Here is a 22,098-nt window from a genome sequence, read left to right as displayed (position 1 = left end):
AGACCGAAGGGCGGACGGACGGACCGAAGGGCAGAGAGACAGACCGATGGGCGGAGAGACAGACCGATGGGCGGAGAGACAGACCGATGGGCGGACGGAGAGACCGATGGGCGGAGAGACGGACCGATGGGCGGACGGACGGACCGATGGCCGGACGGACGGACCGATGGACGGACCGATGGGCGGACGGACGGACCGATGGGCGGACAGACGGACCGATGGGTGGACGGACCGAAGGGCGGAGAGACAGACCGATGGACGGAGAGACAGACCGATGGATGGAGAGACAGACCGATGGGCGGACGGACCGAAGGGCGGAGAGAGACCGATGGACGGAGAGACAGACCGATGGATGGAGAGACAGACCGATGGACGGAGAGACAGAACGATGGACGGAGAGACAGACCGATTGGCGGAGAGACAGACCGATGGACGGAGAGACAGACCGATTGGCGGAGACAGACCGATGGATGGAGAGACAGACCAATGGACGGAGAGACAGACCGATGGACGGACGGACCGATGGGCGGAGAGACAGACCGATGGACGGAGAGACAGACCGATGGACGGAGAGACAGACCGATGGGCGGAGAGACAGACCGATGGACAGAGAGACAGACCGATGGACGGAGAAACAGACCGATGGGCGGAGAGACAGACCGATTGGCGGAGAGACAGACCGATGGATGGAGAGACAGACCGATGGACGGAGAGACAGACCGATGGACGGACGGACGGACCGATGGGCGGAGAGACAGACCGATGGGCGGAGAGACAGACCGATGGGCGGAGGGACAGACCGATGGGCGGAGGGACAGAGCGATGGGCAGATGGACAGACCGATGGGCGGACGGACCGAAGGGCGGAGAGACAGACCGATGGATGGAGAGACAGACCGATGGATGGAGAGACAGACCGATGGACGGAGAGACAGACAGATGGACGGAGAGACAGACAGATGGGCGGAGAGACAGACCGATGGGCGGAGAGACAGACCGATGGGCGGAGGGACAGACCGATGGGCGGAGGGACAGACCGATGGGCAGACGGAGAGACAGACCGATGGATGGAGAGACAGAACGATGGACGGAGAGACAGACAGATGGAGAGACAGACCGATGGGCGGAGAGACAGACCGATGGGCGGAGAGACAGACCGATGGGCGGAGGGACAGACCGATGGGCGGAGGGACAGAGCGATGGGCAGATGGACAGACCGATGGGCGGACGGACCGAAGGGCGGAGAGACAGACCGATGGATGGAGAGACAGACCGATGGATGGAGAGACAGACCGATGGACGGAGAGACAGACAGATGGACGGAGAGACAGACCGATGGGCGGACGGACCGAAGGGCGGAGAGACAGACCGATGGATGGAGAGACAGACCGATGGACGGAGAGACAGACCGATGGACGGAGAGACAGACCGATGGATGGAGAGACAGACCGATTGATGGAGAGACAGACCGATGGACGGAGAGACAGACCGATGGGCGGACGGACCGAAGGGCGGAGAGACAGACCGATGGACGGAGAGACAGACCGATGGATGGAGAGACAGAACGATGGACGGAGAGACAGACAGATGGACGGAGAGACATACCGATTGGCGGAGAGACAGACCGATGGGTGGAGAGACAGACCGATGGACGGACAGACCGAAGGGCGGACGGAAGGACCGAAGAGCAGAGAGACAGACCGATGGACGGAGAGACAGACCGATGGACGGACAGACCGAAGGGCGGACGGACGGACCGAAGGGCAGAGAAACAGACCGATGGACGGAGAGACAGACTGAAGGGCGGAGAGACAGACCGATGGACGGAGAGACAGACCGATGGGCGGAGAGACAGACCGATGGATGGAGAGACAGACCGATGGATGGAGAGACAGACCGATGGGCGGACGGACGGACCGAAGGGCAGACAGACCGATGGACGGAGAGACAGACCGAAGGGCGGAGAGACAGACCGATGGACGGAGAGACAGACCGATGGGCGGACGGACAGACCGATGGATGGAGAGACAGACCGATGGGTGGAGAGACAGACCGATGGACGGACAGACCGAAGGGCGGACGGACGGACCGAAGGGCAGAGAGACAGACCGATGGGCGGAGAGACAGACCGATGGGCGGAGAGACAGACCGATGGGTGGAGAGACAGACCGATGGGTGGAGGGACAGACCGATGGATGGAGAGACAGACCGATGGGCGGAGGGACAGACCGATGGATGGAGAGACAGACCGATGGATGGAGAGACAGACCGATGGGCGGAGAGACAGACCGATGGGCGGAGAGACAGACCGATGGGCGGAGGGACAGACCGATGGATGGAGAGACAGACCGATGGACGGAGAGACAGACCGATGGGCGGACGGACCGAAGGGCTGAGAGACAGACCGATGGACGGAGAGACAGACCGATGGATGGAGAGACAGACCGATGGACGGAGAGACAGACCGATTGGCGGAGAGACAGACCGATGGATGGAGAGACAGACCCAAGGACGGAGAGACAGACCGATGGGCGGAGAGACAGACCGATGGGTGGAGAGACAGACCAATGGACGGACAGACCGAAGGGCGGACGGACGGACCGAAGGGCAGAGAGACAGACCGATGGGCGGAGAGACAGACCGATGGGCGGAGAGACAGACCGATGGGCGGACGGAGAGACCGATGGGCGGAGAGACGGACCGATGGGCGGACGGACGGACCGATGGCCGGACGGACGGACCGATGGGCGGACGGACGGACCGATGGGCGGACGGACGGACCGATGGGCGGACAGACGGACCGATGGGCGGACGGACCGAAGGGCGGAGAGACAGACCGATGGACGGAGAGACAGACCGATGGATGGAGAGACAGACCGATGGGCGGACGGACCGAAGGGCGGAGAGAGACCGATGGACGGAGAGACAGACCGATGGATGGAGAGACAGACTGATGGACGGAGAGACAGACAGATGGACGGAGAGACAGACCGATTGGCGGAGAGACAGACCGATGGACGGAGAGACAGACCGATTGGCGGAGGCAGACCGATGGATGGAGAGACAGACCGATGGACGGAGAGACAGACCGATGGACGGACGGACCGATGGGCGGAGAGACAGTCCGATGGACGGAGAGACAGACCGATGGACGGAGAGACAGACCGATGGGCGGAGAGACAGACCGATGGGCGGAGAGACAGACCGATGGACAGAGAGACAGACCGATGGACGGAGAAACAGACCGATGGGCGGAGAGACAGACCGATGGGCGGAGAGACAGACCGATGGATGGAGAGACAGACCGATGGACGGAGAGACAGACCGATGGACGGACGGACGGACCGATGGACGGAGAGACAGACCGATGGGCGGAGAGACAGACCGATGGGCGGAGGGACAGACCGATGGGCGGAGGGACAGAGCGATGGGCAGATGGACAGACCGATGGGCGGACGGACCGAAGGGCGGAGAGACAGACCGATGGATGGAGAGACAGACCGATGGATGGAGAGACAGACCGATGGACGGAGAGACAGACAGATGGACGGAGAGACAGACCGATGGGCGGAGAGACAGACCGATGGGCGGAGAGACAGACCGATGGGCGGAGGAACAGACCGATGGGCGGAGGGACAGACCGATGGGCAGACGGACAGACCGATGGGCGGAGAGACAGACCGATGGGCGGAGAGACAGACCGATGGGCGGAGAGACAGACCGATGGGCGGAGAGACAGACCGATGGGCGGAGGGACAGACCGATGGGCGGAGGGACAGAGCGATGGGCAGATGGACAGACCGATGGGCGGACGGACCGAAGGGCGGAGAGACAGACCGATGGACGGAGAGACAGACAGATGGGCAGACGGACAGACCGATGGGCGGACGGACGGACCGATTGACGGAGAGATAGACCGATGGACGGAGAGACAGACCGATGGGCGGAGGGACAGACCGATTGACGGAGAGATAGACCGATGGACGGAGAGACAGACCGATGGGCGGACGGACGGACCGATGGACGGAGAGACAGACCGATGGACGGAGAGACAGACCGATGGGCAGACGGACAGACCGATGGGCGGAGAGACAGACCGATGGGCGGAGAGACAGACCGATGGGCGGAGAGACAGACCGATGGGCGGAGAGACAGACCGATGGGTGGAGGGACAGACCGATGGGCGGAGGGACAGACCGATGGGCGGAGAGACAGACCGATGGGCGGAGAGACAGACCGATGGGCGGAGAGACAGACCGATGGGCGGAGGGACAGACCGATGGGCGGAGTGACAGAGCGATGGGCAGATGGACAGACCGATGGGCGGACGGACCGAAGGGCGGAGAGACAGACCGATGGATGGAGAGACAGACCGATGGATGGAGAGACAGACCGATGGACGGAGAGACAGACAGATGGACGGAGAGACAGACCGATGGGCGGAGAGACAGACCGATGGGCGGAGAGACAGACCGATGGGCGGAGGGACAGACCGATGGGCGGAGGGACAGACCGATGGGCAGACGGACAGACCGATGGGCGGAGAGACAGACCGATGGGCGGAGAGACAGACCGATGGGCGGAGAGACAGACCGATGGGCGGAGAGACAGACCGATGGGCGGAGGGACAGACCGATGGGCGGAGGGACAGAGCGATGGGCAGATGGACAGACCGATGGGCGGACGGACCGAAGGGCGGAGAGACAGACCGATGGATGGAGAGACAGACCGATGGATGGAGAGACAGACCGATGGACGGAGAGACAGACAGATGGACGGAGAGACAGACCGATTGGCGGAGAGACAGACCGATGTACGGAGAGACAGACCGATTGGCGGAGAGACAGACCGATGGATGGAGAGACAGACCGATGGACGGAGAGACAGACCGATGGACGGAGAGACAGAACAATGGGCGGGGAGACAGACCGATGGACGGAGAGACAGACCAATGGACGGAGAGACAGACCGATTGACGGAGAGATAGACCGATGGACGGAGAGACAGACAGATGGCGGACGGACGGGCCGATGGACGGAGAGACAGACCGATGGACGGAGAGACAGACCGATGGGCGGAGAGACAGACCGATGGGTGGAGGGACAGACCGATGGGCGGAGGGACAGACCGATGGGCGGAGGGACAGACCGATGGACGGAGAGACAGACCGATGGACGGAGAGACAGACCGATGGGCGGAGAGACAGACCGATGGGCGGAGAGAGACCGATGGGCGGGGGGACAGACCGATGGGCGGAGGGACAGACCGATGGGCGGAGGGACAGTCCGATGGGCGGAGGGACAGACCGATGGACGGAGAGACAGACCGATGGGCAGACGGACAGACCGATGGGCGGAGGGACAGACCGATGGACGGAGAGACAGACCGATGGACGGAGAGACAGACCGATGGGCAGACGGACAGACCGATGGGCGGAGAGACAGACCGATGGGCAGAGAGACAGACCGATGGGCGGAGAGACAGACCGATGGACGGAGAGACAGACCGATGGACGGAGAGACAGACCGATGGGCGGGGGGACAGACCGATGGGCGGAGGGACAGACCGATGGGCGGAGGGACAGACCGATGGGCGGAGGGACAGACCGATGGGCGGAGAGACAGACCGATGGGCAGAGAGACAGACCGATGGGCGGAGAGACAGACCGATGGACGGGCGGACAGACCTTTGGACGGAGAGACAGACCGATGAGCGGAGAGACAGACCGATGGGCGGACGGACAGACCGATGGGCGGAGAGACAGACCGATGGGCGGACGGACAGACCGATGGGCGGACGGACAGACCGATGGGCGGACGGACAGACCGATGGGCGGACAGACAGACCGATGGGCGGAGAGACAGACCGATGGGCGGCCGGACGGATCGATGGGCGGAGAGACAGACCGATGGGCGGACGGACAGACCGATGGGCGGACAGACAGACCGATTGGCGGACTGACAGACCGATTGGCGGACAGACAGACCGATGGGCGGAGAGACAGACCGATGGGCGGACGGACAGACCGATGGGCGGAGAGACAGACCGATGGGCAGAGAGACAGACCGATGGGCGGAGAGACAGACCGATGGGCGCGGTGACAGACCGATGGGCGGAGGGACAGACCGATGGGCGGAGGGACAGACCGATGGGCGGAGAGACAGACCGATGGGCGGAGAGACAGACCGATGGGCGGACGGACAGACCAATGGGCGGAGAGACAGACCGATGGACGGGCGGACAGACCTTTGGACGGAGAGACAGACCGATGGACGTAGAGACAGACCGATGAGCGGAGAGACAGACCGATGGGCGGACGGACAGACCGATGGGCGGACGGACAGACCGATGGGCGGACGGACAGACCGATTGGCGGACAGACAGACCGATGGGCGGAGAGACAGACCGATGGGCGGACGGACGGATCGATGGGCGGAGAGACAGACCGATGGAAGGACGGACAGACCGATGGGCGGACGGACAGACCGATTGGCGGACAGACAGACCGATGGGCGGACAGACGGACCGATGGGCGCGACGGACGGACCGATGGGCGGTGAAGCAGACCGATGGACGGAGAGACAGACCGATGGATGGAGAGACAGACCGATGGACGGAGAGACAGACCGATGGGCGGACGGACAGACCGATGGGCGGAGAGACAGACCGATGGGCGGAGAGACAGACCGATGGGCGGAGAGACAGACCGATGGGCGGAGGGACAGACCGATGTGCAGACGGACAGACCGATGGGCGGAGAGACAGACCGATGGGCGGAGAGACAGACCGATGGGCGGAGGGACAGACCGATGGGCGGAGGGACAGACCGATGGACGGAGAGACAGACCGATGGATGGAGAGACAGACCGATGGACGGGCGGACAGACCTTTGGACGGAGAGACAGACCGATGGACGGAGAGACAGACCGATGAGCGGAGAGACAGACCGATGGGCGGACGGACAGACCGATGGGCGGAGAGACAGACCGATGGGCGGACGGACAGACCGATGGGCGGACGGACAGACCGATGGGCGGACGGACAGACCGATTGGCGGACAGACAGACCGATGGGCGGAGAGACAGACCGATGGGCGGACGGACGGATCGATGGGCGGAGAGACAGACCGATGGAAGGACGGACAGACCGATGGGCGGACGGACAGACCGATTGGCGGACAGACAGACCGATGGGCGGACAGACGGACCGATGGGCGCGACGGACGGATCGATGGGCGGAGAGACAGACCGATGGACGGAGAGACAGACCGATGGACGGAGAGACAGACCGATGGACGGAGAGACAGACCGATGGGCGGACGGACAGACCGATGGGCGGAGAGACAGACCGATGGGCGGAGAGACAGACCGATGGGCGGAGAGACAGACCGATGGGCGGAGAGACAGACCGATGGGCGGAGGGACAGACCGATGGGCAGACGGACAGACCGATGGGCGGAGAGACAGACCGATGGACGGAGGGACAGACCGATGGGCGGAGGGACAGACCGATGGACGGAGAGACAGACCGATGGACGGAGAGACAGACCGATGGACGGGCGGACAGACCGATGGACGGAGAGACAGACCGATGGACGGAGAGACAGACCGATGGGCTGAGAGACAGACCGATGGGCGGACGGACAGACCGATGGGCAGAGAGACAGACCGATGGGCTGAGAGACAGACCGATGGGCGGAAGGACAGACCGATGGACGGGCGGACAGACCGATGGACGGAGAGACAGACCGATGGGCAGAGAGACAGACCGATGGGCAGAGAGACAGACCGATGGACGGAGAGACAGACCGATGGACGGAGAGACAGACCGATGGACAGAGAGAAAGACCAATGGACGGTGAGACAGACCGATGGGCAGAGAGACAGACCGATGGGCGGAGAGACAGACCGATGGGCGGAGAGACAGACCGATGGGCGGATGGACCGATGGGCGGATAGACAGACCGATGGCCGGAGAGACAGACCGATGGGCAGAGAGACAGACCGATGGGCAGAGAGACAGACCGATGGGCGGAGAGACAAACCGATGGACGGAGAGACAGACCGATGGGCGGACAGACCGATGGGCGGAGAGACAGACCAATGGGCGGAGAGACAGACCGATGGGCAGAGAGACAGACCGATGGGCAGAGAGACAGACCGATGGGCAGAGAGACAGACCGATGGGCTGAGGGACAGACCGATGGGCGGACGGACAGACCGATGGGCGGACAGACAGACCGATGGGCGGACTGACAGACCGATTGGCGGACAGACAGACCGATGGGCGGAGAGACAGACCGATGGGCGGACGGACAGACCGATGGGCGGAGAGACAGACCGATGGGCAGAGAGACAGACCGATGGGCGGAGAGACAGACCGATGGGCGCGGTGACAGACCGATGGGCGGAGGGACAGACCGATGGGCGGAGGGACAGACCGATGGGCGGAGAGACAGACCGATGGGCGGAGAGACAGACCGATGGGCGGACGGACAGACCAATGGGCGGAGAGACAGACCGATGGACGGGCGGACAGACCTTTGGACGGAGAGACAGACCGATGGACGTAGAGACAGACCGATGAGCGGAGAGACAGACCGATGGGCGGACGGACAGACCGATGGGCGGACGGACAGACCGATGGGCGGACGGACAGACCGATTGGCGGACAGACAGACCGATGGGCGGAGAGACAGACCGATGGGCGGACGGACGGATCGATGGGCGGAGAGACAGACCGATGGAAGGACGGACAGACCGATGGGCGGACGGACAGACCGATTGGCGGACAGACAGACCGATGGGCGGACAGACGGACCGATGGGCGCGACGGACGGACCGATGGACGGTGAAGCAGACCGATGGACGGAGAGACAGACCGATGGATGGAGAGACAGACCGATGGACGGAGAGACAGACCGATGGGCGGACGGACAGACAGATGGGCGGAGAGACAGACCGATGGGCGGAGAGACAGACCGATGGGCGGAGAGACAGACCGATGGGCGGAGGGACAGACCGATGTGCAGACGGACAGACCGATGGGCGGAGAGACAGACCGATGGGCGGAGAGACAGACCGATGGGCGGAGGGACAGACCGATGGGCGGAGGGACAGACCGATGGACGGAGAGACAGACCGATGGATGGAGAGACAGACCGATGGACGGGCGGACAGACCTTTGGACGGAGAGACAGACCGATGGACGGAGAGACAGACCGATGAGCGGAGAGACAGACCGATGGGCGGACGGACAGACCGATGGGCGGAGAGACAGACCGATGGGCGGACGGACAGACCGATGGGCGGACGGACAGACCGATGGGCGGACGGACAGACCGATTGGCGGACAGACAGACCGATGGGCGGAGAGACAGACCGATGGGCGGACGGACGGATCGATGGGCGGAGAGACAGACCGATGGAAGGACGGACAGACCGATGGGCGGACGGACAGACCGATTGGCGGACAGACAGACCGATGGGCGGACAGACGGACCGATGGGCGCGACGGACGGATCGATGGGCGGAGAGACAGACCGATGGACGGAGAGACAGACCGATGGACGGAGAGACAGACCGATGGACGGAGAGACAGACCGATGGGCGGACGGACAGACCGATGGGCGGAGAGACAGACCGATGGGCGGAGAGACAGACCGATGGGCGGAGAGACAGACCGATGGGCGGAGAGACAGACCGATGGGCGGAGGGACAGACCGATGGGCAGACGGACAGACCGATGGGCGGAGAGACAGACCGATGGGCGGAGAGACAGACCGATGGGCAGAGAGACAGACCGATGGGCAGAGAGACAGACCGATGGGCTGAGGGACAGACCGATGGGCGGACGGACAGACCGATGGGCGGACAGACAGACCGATGGGCGGACTGACAGACCGATTGGCGGACAGACAGACCGATGGGCGGAGAGACAGACCGATGGGCGGACGGACAGACCGATGGGCGGAGAGACAGACCGATGGGCAGAGAGACAGACCGATGGGCGGAGAGACAGACCGATGGGCGCGGTGACAGACCGATGGGCGGAGGGACAGACCGATGGGCGGAGGGACAGACCGATGGGCGGAGAGACAGACCGATGGGCGGAGAGACAGACCGATGGGCGGACGGACAGACCAATGGGCGGAGAGACAGACCGATGGACGGGCGGACAGACCTTTGGACGGAGAGACAGACCGATGGACGTAGAGACAGACCGATGAGCGGAGAGACAGACCGATGGGCGGACGGACAGACCGATGGGCGGACGGACAGACCGATGGGCGGACGGACAGACCGATTGGCGGACAGACAGACCGATGGGCGGAGAGACAGACCGATGGGCGGACGGACGGATCGATGGGCGGAGAGACAGACCGATGGAAGGACGGACAGACCGATGGGCGGACGGACAGACCGATTGGCGGACAGACAGACCGATGGGCGGACAGACGGACCGATGGGCGCGACGGACGGACCGATGGACGGTGAAGCAGACCGATGGACGGAGAGACAGACCGATGGATGGAGAGACAGACCGATGGACGGAGAGACAGACCGATGGGCGGACGGACAGACAGATGGGCGGAGAGACAGACCGATGGGCGGAGAGACAGACCGATGGGCGGAGAGACAGACCGATGGGCGGAGGGACAGACCGATGTGCAGACGGACAGACCGATGGGCGGAGAGACAGACCGATGGGCGGAGAGACAGACCGATGGGCGGAGGGACAGACCGATGGGCGGAGGGACAGACCGATGGACGGAGAGACAGACCGATGGATGGAGAGACAGACCGATGGACGGGCGGACAGACCTTTGGACGGAGAGACAGACCGATGGACGGAGAGACAGACCGATGAGCGGAGAGACAGACCGATGGGCGGACGGACAGACCGATGGGCGGAGAGACAGACCGATGGGCGGACGGACAGACCGATGGGCGGACGGACAGACCGATGGGCGGACGGACAGACCGATTGGCGGACAGACAGACCGATGGGCGGAGAGACAGACCGATGGGCGGACGGACGGATCGATGGGCGGAGAGACAGACCGATGGAAGGACGGACAGACCGATGGGCGGACGGACAGACCGATTGGCGGACAGACAGACCGATGGGCGGACAGACGGACCGATGGGCGCGACGGACGGATCGATGGGCGGAGAGACAGACCGATGGACGGAGAGACAGACCGATGGACGGAGAGACAGACCGATGGACGGAGAGACAGACCGATGGGCGGACGGACAGACCGATGGGCGGAGAGACAGACCGATGGGCGGAGAGACAGACCGATGGGCGGAGAGACAGACCGATGGGCGGAGAGACAGACCGATGGGCGGAGGGACAGACCGATGGGCAGACGGACAGACCGATGGGCGGAGAGACAGACCGATGGGCGGAGAGACAGACCGATGGACGGAGGGACAGACCGATGGGCGGAGGGACAGACCGATGGACGGAGAGACAGACCGATGGACGGGCGGACAGACCGATGGACGGAGAGACAGACCGATGGACGGAGAGACAGACCGATGGGCTGAGAGACAGACCGATGGGCGGACGGACAGACCGATGGGCAGAGAGACAGACCGATGGGCTGAGAGACAGACCGATGGGCGGAAGGACAGACCGATGGACGGGCGGACAGACCGATGGACGGAGAGACAGACCGATGGGCAGAGAGACAGACCGATGGGCAGAGAGACAGACCGATGGACGGAGAGACAGACCGATGGACGGAGAGACAGACCGATGGACGGAGAGACAGACCGATGGACGGAGAGACAGACCGATGGGCAGAGAGACAGACCGATGGGCGGAGAGACAGACCGATGGGCGGAGAGACAGACCGATGGGCGGACGGACCGATGGGCGGAGAGACAGACCGATGGGCGGAGAGACAGACCGATGGGCAGAGAGACAGACCGATGGGCAGAGAGACAGACCGATGGGCGGAGAGACAAACCGATGGACGGAGAGACAGACCGATGGGCGGACGGACCGATGGGCGGAGAGACAGACCAATGGGCGGAGAGACAGACCGATGGGCAGAGAGACAGACCGATGGGCAGAGAGACAGACCGATGGGCAGAGAGACAGACCGATGGGCTGAGGGACAGACCGATGGGCGGACGGACAGACCGATGGGCGGACGGACAGACCGATGGGCGGACGGACAGACCGATGGGCTGAGAGACAGTCACTCGTACCTATAGCCTGCTTCCACTAAACAAGCACACAGTACTTTTTCTCCCCTCTTTGGGACGAGGGGGGAAAACTGTTCAGGCTGTGACAGAATGTTCCTGGGAGACGGATGGTTCTAATCTCCCCAGAATGCTCAGTGGTTGACCTTCTCATCCAGGAGGATGATGGTTACATAAGGTGAAGATTGGATGCTGGGTGTAACACAACACAGCATCATAAAAGGTTTATAGGTTCAAATAAAACACAACAAACAGCAACATTGAACCCATTTCTGAGAAACGTCAGTACACCTGAGTCCCAAATATACCAGTAGGCCCATGTGTTACACAACCATCGTGCGGGATGCAAATATACACGAAGGGAGAAACTGTTACTAGTATCCACTCATTACTGTAACGTGGCTCATTGCTGTATAACGTGGCTCATTGCTGTATAACGTGGCTCATTACTGTATAACGTGGCTCATGACTGTATAACGTGGCTCATTGCTGTATAACGTGGTTCATTACTGTATAACGTGGCTCATTACTGTATAACGTGGCTCATGACTGTATAACATGGCTCATTGCTGTATAACGTGGCTCATTACTGTATAACGTGGCTCATGACTCTATAACGTGGCTCATTGCTGTATAACATGGCTCATGATTCTTTAACGTGGCTCATTACTGTATAACGTGGCTCATTGCTGTATAACGTGGCTCATGACTCTAACGTGGCTCATTGCTGTATAACGTGGCTCATTGCTGTATAACGTGGCTCATTGCTGTATAACGTGGCTCATTACTGTATAACGTGGCTCATTACTGTATAACTTGGCTCATTGCTGTATAATGGGGCTCATTACTGTATAACATGGCTCATTGCTGTATAACGGGGCTCATTACTGTATAACGTGGCTCATTACTGTATAACGGGGCTCATTATTGTGTAACGTGGCTCATGACTCTATAACGTGGCTCATTGCTGTATAACATGGCTCATGACTCTATAACGTGGCTCATTACTGTATAATATGTAATATGGTTGTAATATGGTGTATTGCTATGTAATATGGTGTATTGCTATGTAATGTGGTGTATTGCTATGTAATATGGTGTATTGCTATGTAATATGGTGTATTGCTATATAATATGGTGTATTGCTATGTAATATGGTGTATTGCTATATAATATGGTGTATTGCTATGTAATATGGTTGTAATATGGTGTATTGCTATGTAATGTGGTGTATTGCTATGTAATATGGTGTATTGCTATGTAATATGGTGTATTGCTATATAATATGGTGTATTGCTATATAATATGGTGTATTGCTATATAATATGGTGTATTGCTATATAATATGGTGTATTGCTATGTAATATGGTGTATTGCTATATAATATGGTGTATTGCTATATAATATGGTGTATTGCTATGTAATATGGTGTATTGCTATGTAATATGGTGTATTGCTATGTAATATGGTGTATTGCTATGTAATATGGTGTATTGCTATATAATATGGTGTATTGCTATATAATATGGTGTATTGCTATGTAATATGGTGAATTGCTATGTAATATGGTGTATTGCTATATAATATGGTGTATTGCTATATAATATGGTGTATTGCTATATAATATGGTGTATTGCTATGTAATATGGTGTATTGCTATGTAATATGGTGTATTGCTATGTAATATGGTGTATTGCTATGTAATATGGTGTATTGCTATGTAATATGGTGTATTGCTATGTAATATGGTGTATTGCTATGTAATATGGTGTATTGCTATGTAATATGGTTGTAATATGGTGTATTGCTATATAATATGGTGTATTGCTATGTAATATGGTGTATTGCTATGTAATATGGTGTATTGCTATGTAATATGGTGTATTGCTATGTAATATGGTTGTAATATGGTGTATTGCTATATAATATGGTGTATTGCTATATAATATGGTGTATTGCTATATAATATGGTGTATTGCTATATAATATGGTGTATTGCTATTGCTATATAATATGGTGTATTGCTATGTAATATGGTGTATTGCTATATAATATGGTGTATTGCTATATAATATGGTGTAGTGCTATATAATGTGGTGTATTGCTATATAATATGGTGTATTGCTATATAATATGGTGTATTGCTATATAATATGGTGTATTGCTATGTAATATGGTGTATTGCTATGTAATATGGTGTATTGCTATGTAATATGGTTTATTGCTATGTAATATGGTGTATTGCTATGTAATATGGTTGTAATATGGTGTATTGCTATGTAATATGGTGTATTGCTATATAATATGGTTTATTGCTATATAATATGGTTTATTGCTATGTAATATGGTGTATTGCTATGTAATATGGTGTATTGCTATGTAATATGGTGTATTGCTATGTAATATGGTTGTAATATGGTGTATTGCTATGTAATATGGTGTATTGCTATGTAATATGGTGTATTGCTATGTAATATGGTGTATTGCTATGTAATATGGTTGTAATATGGTGTATTGCTATGTAATATGGTGTATTGCTATGTAATATGGTGTATTGCTATGTAATATGGTGTATTGCTATATAATATGGTGTATTGCTATATAATATGGTGTATTGCTATGTAATATGGTTGTAATATGGTGTATTGCTATATAATATGGTTTATTGCTATATAATATGGTTTATTGCTATGTAATATGGTGTATTGCTATGTAATATGGTGTATTGCTATGTAATATGGTTGTAATATGGTGTATTGCTATGTAATATGGTGTATTGCTATGTAATATGGTGTATTGCTATGTAATATGGTGTATTGCTATATAATATGGTGTATTGCTATATAATATGGTGTATTGCTATATAATATGGTGTATTGCTATATAATATGGTGTATTGCTATATAATATGGTGTATTGCTATGTAATATGGTGTATTGCTATGTAATATGGTGTATTGCTATGTAATATGGTGTATTGCTATGTAATATGGTGTATTGCTATGTAATATGGTGTATTGCTATGTAATATGGTTGTAATATGGTGTATTGCTATGTAATATGGTGTATTGCTATGTAATATGGTTGTAATATGGTGTATTGCTATGTAATATGGTGTATTGCTATATAATATGGTGTATTGCTATATAATATGGTGTATTGCTATATAATATGGTGTATTGCTATATAATATGGTGTATTGCTATGTAATATGGTGTATTGCTATGTAATATGGTGTATTGCTATGTAATATGGTGTATTGCTATGTAATATGGTTGTAATATGGTGTATTGCTATGTAATATGGTTGTAATATGGTGTATTGCTATGTAATATGGTGTATTGCTATATAATATGGTGTATTGCTATATAATATGGTGTATTGCTATATAATATGGTGTATTGCTATGTAATATGGTGTATTGCTATGTAATATGGTGTATTGCTATGTAATATGGTTGTAATATGGTGTATTGCTATGTAATATGGTGTATTGCTATATAATATGGTGTATTGCTATGTAATATGGTGTATTGCTTTGTAATATGGTGTATTGCTATGTAATATGTTGTATTGCTATGTAATATGGTGTATTGCTATGTAATATGGTGTATTGCTATGTAATATGGTTGTAATATGGTGTATTGCTATGTAATATGGTGTATTGCTATGTAATATGGTTGTAATATGGTGTATTGCTATGTAATATGGTGTATTGCTATGTAATATGGTGTATTGCTATGTAATATGGTGTATTGCTATGTAATATAGTGTATTGCTATGTAATATGGTTGTAATATGGTGTATTGCTATGTAATATGGTTGTAATATGGTGTATTGCTATGTAATATGGTTGTAATATGGTGTATTGCTATGTAATATGGTTGTAATATGGTGTATTGCTATGTAATATGGTTGTAATATGGTGTATTGCTATGTAATATGGTGTATTGCTATATAATATGGTGTATTGCTATATAATATGGTGTATTGCTATGTAATATGGTGTATTGCTATGTAATATGGTGTATTGCTATATAATATGGTGTATTGCTATGTAATATGGTGTATTGCTATGTAATATGGTGTATTGCTATGTAATATGGTGTATTGCTATGTAATATGGTTGTAATATGGTGTATTGCTATGTAATATGGTTGTAATATGGTGTATTGCTATGTAATATGGTGTATTGCTATGTAATATGGTGTATTGCTATGTAATATGGTTGTAATATGGTGCATTGCTATATAATATGGTGTATTGCTATGTAATATGGTGTATTGCTATGTAATATGGTGTATTGCTATGTAATATGGTGTATTGCTATGTAATATGGTGTATTGCTATGTAATATGGTTGTAATATGGTGTATTGCTATGTAATATGGTGTATTGCTATGTAATATGGTTGTAATATGGTGTATTGCTATGTAATATGGTGTATTGCTATATAATATGGTGTATTGCTATGTAATATGGTGTATTGCTATATAATATGGTGTATTGCTATATAATATGGTGTATTGCTATATAATATGGTGTATTGCTATATAATATGGTGTATTGCTATGTAATATGGTTGTAATATGGTGTATTGCTATATAATATGGTGTATTGCTATATAATATGGTGTATTGCTATGTAATATGGTGTATTGCTATGTAATATGGTGTATTGCTATGTAATATGGTGTATTGCTATGTAATATGGTGTATTGCTATGTAATATGGTGTATTGCTATATAATATGGTTGTAATATGGTGTATTGCTATGTAATATGGTTGTAATATGGTGTATTGCTATATAATATGGTGTATTGCTATATAATATGGTGTATTGCTATATAATATGGTGTATTGCTATATAATATGGTGTATTGCTATGTAATATGGTGTATTGCTATGTAATATGGTGTATTGCTATGTAATATGGTGTATTGCTATGTAATATGGTGTATTGCTATGTAATATGGTGTATTGCTATGTAATATGGTTGTAATATGGTGTATTGCTATGTAATATGGTGTATTGCTATATAATATGGTGTATTGCTATGTAATATGGTGTATTGCTTTGTAATATGGTGTATTGCTATGTAATATGTTGTATTGCTATGTAATATGGTGTATTGCTATGTAATATGGTGTATTGCTATGTAATATGGTGTATTGCTATGTAATATGGTGTATTGCTATATAATATGTTGTATTGCTATGTAATATGGTGTATTGCTGTGTAATATGGTGTATTGCTATGTAATATGGTGTATTGCTATGTAATATGGTGTATTGCTATGTAATATGGTGTATTGCTATATAATATGGTGTATTGCTTTGTAATATGGTGTATTGCTATGTAATATGTTGTATTGCTATGTAATATGGTGTATTGCTATGTAATATGGTGTATTGCTATATAATATGGTGTATTGCTATATAATATGGTGTATTGCTATATAATATGGTGTATTGCTATATAATATGGTGTATTGCTATGTAATATGGTGTATTGCTATGTAATATGGTGTATTGCTATGTAATATGGTGTATTGCTATGTAATATGGTTGTAGTATGGTGTATTGCTATGTAATATGGTTGTAATATGGTGTATTGCTATGTAATATGGTGTATTGCTATATAATATGGTGTATTGCTATATAATATGGTGTATTGCTATATAATATGGTGTATTGCTATGTAATATGGTGTATTGCTATATAATATGGTGTATTGCTATGTAATATGGTTGTAATATGGTGTATTGCTATGTAATATGGTGTATTGCTATATAATATGGTGTATTGCTATGTAATATGGTGTATTGCTTTGTAATATGGTGTATTGCTATGTAATATGTTGTATTGCTATGTAATATGGTGTATTGCTATGTAATATGGTGTATTGCTATGTAATATGGTTGTAATATGGTGTATTGCTATGTAATATGGTGTATTGCTATGTAATATGGTTGTAATATGGTGTATTGCTATGTAATATGGTGTATTGCTATGTAATATGGTGTATTGCTATGTAATATGGTGTATTGCTATGTAATATGGTGTATTGCTATGTAATATGGTTGTAATATGGTGTATTGCTATGTAATATGGTTGTAATATGGTGTATTGCTATGTAATATGGTGTATTGCTATATAATATGGTGTATTGCTATATAATATGGTGTATTGCTATGTAATATGGTGTATTGCTATGTAATATGGTGTATTGCTATATAATATGGTGTATTGCTATGTAATATGGTGTATTGCTATGTAATATGGTGTATTGCTATGTAATATGGTGTATTGCTATGTAATATGGTTGTAATATGGTGTATTGCTATGTAATATGGTTGTAATATGGTGTATTGCTATGTAATATGGTGTATTGCTATGTAATATGGTGTATTGCTATGTAATATGGTTGTAATATGGTGCATTGCTATATAATATGGTGTATTGCTATGTAATATGGTGTATTGCTATGTAATATGGTGTATTGCTATGTAATATGGTGTATTGCTATGTAATATGGTGTATTGCTATGTAATATGGTTGTAATATGGTGTATTGCTATGTAATATGGTGTATTGCTATGTAATATGGTTGTAATATGGTGTATTGCTATGTAATATGGTGTATTGCTATATAATATGGTGTATTGCTATGTAATATGGTGTATTGCTATATAATATGGTGTATTGCTATATAATATGGTGTATTGCTATATAATATGGTGTATTGCTATATAATATGGTGTATTGCTATGTAATATGGTTGTAATATGGTGTATTGCTATATAATATGGTGTATTGCTATATAATATGGTGTATTGCTATGTAATATGGTGTATTGCTATGTAATATGGTGTATTGCTATGTAATATGGTGTATTGCTATGTAATATGGTGTATTGCTATGTAATATGGTGTATTGCTATATAATATGGTTGTAATATGGTGTATTGCTATGTAATATGGTTGTAATATGGTGTATTGCTATATAATATGGTGTATTGCTATATAATATGGTGTATTGCTATATAATATGGTGTATTGCTATATAATATGGTGTATTGCTATGTAATATGGTGTATTGCTATGTAATATGGTGTATTGCTATGTAATATGGTGTATTGCTATGTAATATGGTGTATTGCTATGTAATATGGTGTATTGCTATGTAATATGGTTGTAATATGGTGTATTGCTATGTAATATGGTGTATTGCTATATAATATGGTGTATTGCTATGTAATATGGTGTATTGCTTTGTAATATGGTGTATTGCTATGTAATATGTTGTATTGCTATGTAATATGGTGTATTGCTATGTAATATGGTGTATTGCTATGTAATATGGTGTATTGCTATGTAATATGGTGTATTGCTATATAATATGTTGTATTGCTATGTAATATGGTGTATTGCTATGTAATATGGTGTATTGCTATGTAATATGGTGTATTGCTATGTAATATGGTGTATTGCTATGTAATATGGTGTATTGCTATATAATATGGTGTATTGCTTTGTAATATGGTGTATTGCTATGTAATATGTTGTATTGCTATGTAATATGGTGTATTGCTATGTAATATGGTGTATTGCTATGTAATATGGTGTATTGCTATGTAATATGGTGTATTGCTATATAATATGTTGTATTGCTATGTAATATGGTGTATTGCTATGTAATATGGTGTATTGCTATGTAATATGGTGTATTGCTATGTAATATGTTGTATTGCTATGTAATATGGTGTATTGCTATATAATATGGTGTATTGCTATATAATATGGTGTATTGCTATGTAATATGTTGTATTGCTATGTAATATGGTGTATTGCTATGTAATATGGTGTATTGCTATGTAATATGGTGTATTGCTATGTAATATGGTGTATTGCTATGTAATATGGTGTATTGCTATGTAATATGGTGTATTGCTATGTAATATGGTGTATTGCTATGTAATATGGTGTATTGCTATGTAATATGGTGTATTGCTATGTAATATGGTGTATTGCTATGTAATATGGTTGTAATATGGTGTATTGCTATGTAATATGGTGTATTGCTATGTAATATGGTTGTAATATGGTGTATTGCTATGTAATATGGTGTATTGCTATATAATATGGTGTATTGCTATATAATATGGTGTATTGCTATATAATATGGTGTATTGCTATATAATATGGTGTATTGCTATATAATATGGTGTATTGCTATGTAATATGGTGTATTGCTATGTAATATGGTGTATTGCTATGTAATATGGTGTATTGCTATGTAATATGGTTGTAATATGGTGTATTGCTATGTAATATGGTTGTAATATGGTGTATTGCTATGTAATATGGTGTATTGCTATATAATATGGTGTATTGCTATATAATATGGTGTATTGCTATATAATATGGTGTATTGCTATGTAATATGGTGTATTGCTATGTAATATGGTGTATTGCTATGTAATATGGTTGTAATATGGTGTATTGCTATGTAATATGGTGTATTGCTATATAATATGGTGTATTGCTATGTAATATGGTGTATTGCTTTGTAATATGGTGTATTGCTATGTAATATGTTGTATTGCTATGTAATATGGTGTATTGCTATGTAATATGGTGTATTGCTATGTAATATGGTTGTAATATGGTGTATTGCTATGTAATATGGTGTATTGCTATGTAATATGGTTGTAATATGGTGTATTGCTATGTAATATGGTGTATTGCTATGTAATATGGTGTATTGCTATGTAATATGGTGTATTGCTATGTAATATAGTGTATTGCTATGTAATATGGTTGTAATATGGTGTATTGCTATGTAATATGGTTGTAATATGGTGTATTGCTATGTAATATGGTTGTAATATGGTGTATTGCTATGTAATATGGTTGTAATATGGTGTATTGCTATGTAATATGGTTGTAATATGGTGTATTGCTATGTAATATGGTGTATTGCTATATAATATGGTGTATTGCTATATAATATGGTGTATTGCTATGTAATATGGTGTATTGCTATGTAATATGGTGTATTGCTATATAATATGGTGTATTGCTATGTAATATGGTGTATTGCTATGTAATATGGTGTATTGCTATGTAATATGGTGTATTGCTATGTAATATGGTTGTAATATGGTGTATTGCTATGTAATATGGTTGTAATATGGTGTATTGCTATGTAATATGGTGTATTGCTATGTAATATGGTGTATTGCTATGTAATATGGTTGTAATATGGTGCATTGCTATATAATATGGTGTATTGCTATGTAATATGGTGTATTGCTATGTAATATGGTGTATTGCTATGTAATATGGTGTATTGCTATGTAATATGGTGTATTGCTATGTAATATGGTTGTAATATGGTGTATTGCTATGTGATATGGTGTATTGCTATGTAATATGGTTGTAATATGGTGTATTGCTATGTAATATGGTGTATTGCTATATAATATGGTGTATTGCTATGTAATATGGTGTATTGCTATATAATATGGTGTATTGCTATATAATATGGTGTATTGCTATATAATATGGTGTATTGCTATATAATATGGTGTATTGCTATGTAATATGGTTGTAATATGGTGTATTGCTATATAATATGGTGTATTGCTATATAATATGGTGTATTGCTATGTAATATGGTGTATTGCTATGTAATATGGTGTATTGCTATGTAATATGGTGTATTGCTATGTAATATGGTGTATTGCTATGTAATATGGTGTATTGCTATATAATATGGTTGTAATATGGTGTATTGCTATGTAATATGGTTGTAATATGGTGTATTGCTATATAATATGGTGTATTGCTATATAATATGGTGTATTGCTATATAATATGGTG

This window comes from Oncorhynchus mykiss, chromosome 20 (genome assembly GCF_013265735.2).
Source record: "Oncorhynchus mykiss isolate Arlee chromosome 20, USDA_OmykA_1.1, whole genome shotgun sequence".
Taxonomy (NCBI): domain Eukaryota; kingdom Metazoa; phylum Chordata; class Actinopteri; order Salmoniformes; family Salmonidae; genus Oncorhynchus; species Oncorhynchus mykiss.
This window is presented reverse-complemented; position numbering follows the sequence as displayed.